At 44.0% G+C, this 5,000-nt stretch overlaps 1 protein-coding gene across 14 annotated transcripts in view; it reads right to left on the reverse strand.

Moving 5' to 3' along the window:
• Window positions 1-5,000, reverse strand: part of stxbp5l (syntaxin binding protein 5-like) — a 101,878-nt gene that overhangs the window by 80,026 nt on the left and 16,852 nt on the right. The window lies entirely within an intron of this gene.

The following is a 5,000-nucleotide window of genomic DNA, read 5'->3' on the forward strand; positions in this document are numbered from 1 at the left end:
ACATACATACATACACACGTGCGCACACACACACACACAAATTTCAGTGGGTTCTTGAGTATGACAGTCGATGGCTTTATGCTTACCTCTGACTATACCACCTGAAATATGAATGCTGAACTTCATCAGGTTTTCCCTGTAGGCATGCTATGATGCTAGAGTAAGAGAGAACGTGTGTGTGTGTGTGTGCACAGACTGACCTATGTTCTAAATGTGCATGGGAGCGCTGGCTTATGTAAGGCTATAGGGAGATTACAGCATTCAAGCCTTTGAAATATGACTCACTCAAGAGAAAAAGAGAGAGAGAGAGAGAGAGAGAGAGAGAGAGAGAATTCTAATCCTGATCAGAATGGGTTATATCATAGCTACCTACCTCCTCTGTAAGATCAAATTACCATTTACCACTACAATAAAGAGGTCACGATACAGCAGCACCCACATCTCCTAACACCGCGCACAGACACGTGAAGAGCACTGTAGCCTTATGCAGACCGCGCAGCTTGGAGGGCACCAGCCAAAGCAGGGCTGTCCTCTTAGTGACCCGAACGACAAAGCAGCCGAACACATCAGAGCTGACTGCAGGCAGAAGGTCTCAAATGTCTGAGAGCAAACGCTGATGACAAACAGACGTTAAAAAACAGCCCAGAGAACATGCCCGCCCCCAGCTCGACACACACACTTTCTAAAGTCTGCAACCACCTGCTGCTTTTGGGACCTTGGGTGAAAGAATTAGCATGTTATTTCAGGTAGGTCTGTGTGGATGACATTAGACTAGGACAAATACAGTGTTTCTGACAAAAACTCACCCAAACCAAACACATATATATATATATTTCCACACAAACAGACCCGAGTGTGCAGGCGTGCTAGGGGCCCAGCTGACAGTTCTGTGTGATGTTGAGCTGCAGAGCTGCAGGCATGCAGACAGGAGCTGGACTAGCGGCGTCCACCAACCCCACTCTCCCACAGCTCCACCTAGGCCTTCCCTCCCCTACACACACACACACACACAGTGTGTGCGCACTCTGGCACTCACGTGCATCAAACCTTGATTCCGTTCGCAGTCCCGCTGAGTTGTAGCTCATGGAGAGAAGAACCAGTTTGGACATGCCCATGAGAAAGCATGGAAAAATCAAGTACAAGAATCAAATATATGAAATCGCTTTCTCATACGCTCGCTCTCTCGCTCTCTCTCTCTCTCTCTCTCTCCCATGTCCTTGTATCTCTCTCCCACTCTCTCTATCCCTCACCTCCTTATCTCTCTCTCGTTCTCCTTCCGTCCATCCTCATCTCTCTCGCTCTGCTCTAAAGTCAGTGGGCCACTTAGCTCTGTTCCACCTCTCTGTCCACTCCTGTTCTATCTCTCTTGTCATTCTTCCCCATCATCCATCTTTTTCCGTTCTCCGTTCCTCTCTTTTATCGCCGCTCCTGAAAGGCAATCACGGAGGTTGCAACTCCGGGGGCTATTGACTGAGAAAGACTGAGAACTGGGTGTGTGGGTGTGTGCGTTCGCACATGCGTGTGTGAACGTGTCTGTCTTTATTTCATATGTAAGAATATTTGTCTCTGGGGGACTGCACGCGTGCATCTTTCTCTGTCTTCTCAGCGTACGCGTGTGTCTTTGGTCCCTACACCTGCATGTGCTTCCAAACCACTAGAGTCCTTCCTCTGCCTCTTAATTGCCATCGTTGCTTCACCGCGGCCCCTAAATGCCACTTATCTCTGGGTTTCCCTCAGCCGGATTCCCACAGTCTCGCCAACCCTCCCATTAGCACAATCAGCTTCAGACTCTCAGGCGACTCAGTCAAACAAGGCGACAGGCGCGGAGATCTCCACCTCCCAGCTTTACACCCAGGGACACAGCAGAGAAACAGGAGACGTCTCTGTCTTTGTTTATTGTCTCTCTGTATCTGATCTCTGTCACCTTGTTTGACACGCAGACACACAAACACACATCACTTTTTGTTGTTGTTGCATTTTTACCAAACATTCTCTCACACATAGCTTCATGACATTGTGTTATGATTAAATATCAGCATTTACATATATCATTGTGCATCTCAGTGAGCAAAGGTTCCTCTTAGGGAATCCAAGGGTTAATATTTGGATCCAGCATGCATGACCACACATGATGCGCATGATGTGCTATCTGTTTGTGTGCCTTTTATATGCAAAGCTGTATGTAATATAACAAACTCCAGGTACCTGTACAGGTACAGTTCCATTCCTCAAGGTGATCTACATGACTCACATGACTTGTTTGTTTGAGGACAAATTTATAAATGATAGATGGTGATGCCATACTGTTAGTAAGTTAATCATCTTCGTAGCGAAAAGTTGCACTATTCAGACCAAATCTCTCAACTCCTTTTTAACCATTTATCACTCCAGTTCTCTGCATTTGTTTGTTCCGTGAACCTTGTTTTTTTATTGCATGTGTGAAAAGATATCAAGTCCAAATGAACATCTTACAATGTGCGTGGTTGGGATTATGGTGATTGTAATTAGGACAAGCAATCAGCAACCTTAAAACAGATTTTAATGGAAGCTTTCTATGCCCTGCACATCATTGCAAAAACGAAACCAATGAGTGGAGAACAAAGTGTTTACTTAACGACGAGTTCTTAATCACGGCCGTGCAACGTGATTTTTCTTCTACACAAGATCGGGGCAGTTTTTTTTTCTCAAGTTAAACTGCTTGATGTTATTTACATAATTAGTTCACTTTAATGAAGGAAATAATAAAATAATCAGTTCTTTAATTTAGTTAGTCTAATATGTAACCACACAGAGAAAGAGAGAGATAAATGAATATTAATTCAGCAAATGAATAACCTTGAAACTTAAGGCAAACTCTTGATACAGTTGGTTTCTTGGTATAGGAGTATCAACACAAAACTGAATTTATATTCACAGATCAATGGTAAATGTCTGACTGCTTATCCTAATTTGAGAGAAAGAAATGTCACATTTATGTGCCAGCTGGGGTCAGGTGAAACCCAGACGAATCGCTGTTTACTAGGCAAACTTGTGATGAAACCTTCTACGCAATATAGACAGCACTCCTAGATACAGCCACACATGAGACACGACAAAACACAAACGCCTAAATCAAACTCATGTTTACTGTAGTCAAGCAAAGAGACCCGCTTCAATCTTTCTTTTAATCAGGGACAAACAGAGGCTGGGCAACTCCCACTGAAATGTGATTGTTTCATCTCATAACTGTCCACGGTCTGTCACAACAAAGTCGGGGCTAATGGACGGGTAGCCGTGGAGCTGCTTTAAAATGCCAGAGAAGCTAAAAGTCAGGATTTCTTCAAAAGACTCTCTGCCCTGCCTACTGGTGACTGCTCCTCAGATACACCCTCTTCCTCCCACTCTGCATGATGTAATGATGTCCTTGTCTTACAACAATAGGGCCCTGCTCTTCTCCTACTCACTGTGCGTAGGGAGAATCTGAAATGCCTTTTGAAAAATCCCAGGCCTCAAAAGGTGCCAGGAATGATGTACAGAGGCACTCAAAAGAGAAGAGGAGAGGAGAGGAGAGGAGAGGAGAGAAGAGAAGAGAAGAGAAGAGAAGAGAAGAGAAGAGAAAGAGAAAGAGATTGACATGGTGCAATCAGAATAGCTTGAGCAAACAAACAGAACATACACACACATACAAGTGAGCAAGCACATCCACAGAGACCAATATTTCTCCGTTGTTCCTATAAATAGCAGACATTTAGATCTTCATATAACGTTATGACATGTTACTTCATGCTCCCGCAGAGACATTACTAAATAAATGTAGTTATTCTCGATTTATTTATGGAAGAGGAAACATGTACTAAGTGTGCAGTCAGTATGTGTCATGCATAGGCATTGTGTGTCTGTGCATGTGTGTTCGTGCGTGTGTGTGTGTGTGTGTGTGTGTCTGTGCGTGTGTGTGTGTGCGTGTGCGCGTATGTGTGTGCGTGTGCGTGTTTGTCTGTGCATGTGTGTGTGTCTGTGTGTGTGTGTGTCTGTGTGTGTGTGTGTGTGTGTGTGTCTGTGTGTGTGTGTGTGTAGCAGAGAGAGAGTGACAGAAAAAAAGGGAAAGAAGAGATCCAGACAAAGTCTGTCTGTATCAAACTTCTCTCTCTCTCATTCTCTCTCTGCTACACACACACACACACACACACACACACACACACACACACACGTGCGTGTATGTATGTATGTGTTTTCTTTTTCTTGGTCATAAAACTTTCATTAATCTAATTAGCAATGAAGACTGTAAATCAGCTTATATCAAATCTAATTATGATATCTGGATGGGCTGCTGGTCCTGTGTATGTGTGTGTTGTGTATGTGCATATACGCAAATGTGCATGTGCATATGGACATGTGTGTGCACATCTGTGTATGTGTTTGTGTGCATGTGTATCTTATAACTAACCTCTCAACCAAGGCACAGAAACCTTTTAGCAGACCACATTTAAGCAATATCATCACCAAGGTCACTGTATAATAAACTCATCTATTGTGACGTTTGCAGGTCTTAACATTAGGTGTCTAGTGGTGGCTTATAAATGGTGATGTCACAATTAATCAATAAATTTAAGCCGTGCGTTTATTAGGAGCTGCGTTAGCATGTACTGAAATTGCTGACTTCTTTGTCAGATTTATTGCTAGAAGCACCTTTATAACAGTAAGCCAGACGTTAATATTTTCCATTGCTAAATTGTTCCAGGTCGGTATGATGTCATGAACAATTGAGTGACATCACAGGCATGACGTGGAAAATGGATTGGAAATGAGTGGAAAACGGTGAAAGCGCAAGAAATCTAAGATGCCAGAGGCAATAAAAGAGAAGGAGAATGTGTCTGAGGAGGAGACGGGGCGGGGCTTTATTCTGGCCGAGGGGTCACCACTACCACTTCGGCCTCGTTTAGTGCTGTTCGCTTATACACACGACACTTACAGCACAAACGTGACATCGGTCACGTGGCGCAGCGTGTGTGGCAGCAGGCGCG

This window comes from Electrophorus electricus, chromosome 25, assembly GCF_013358815.1.
Source record: "Electrophorus electricus isolate fEleEle1 chromosome 25, fEleEle1.pri, whole genome shotgun sequence".
Taxonomy (NCBI): Eukaryota; Metazoa; Chordata; class Actinopteri; order Gymnotiformes; family Gymnotidae; genus Electrophorus; species Electrophorus electricus.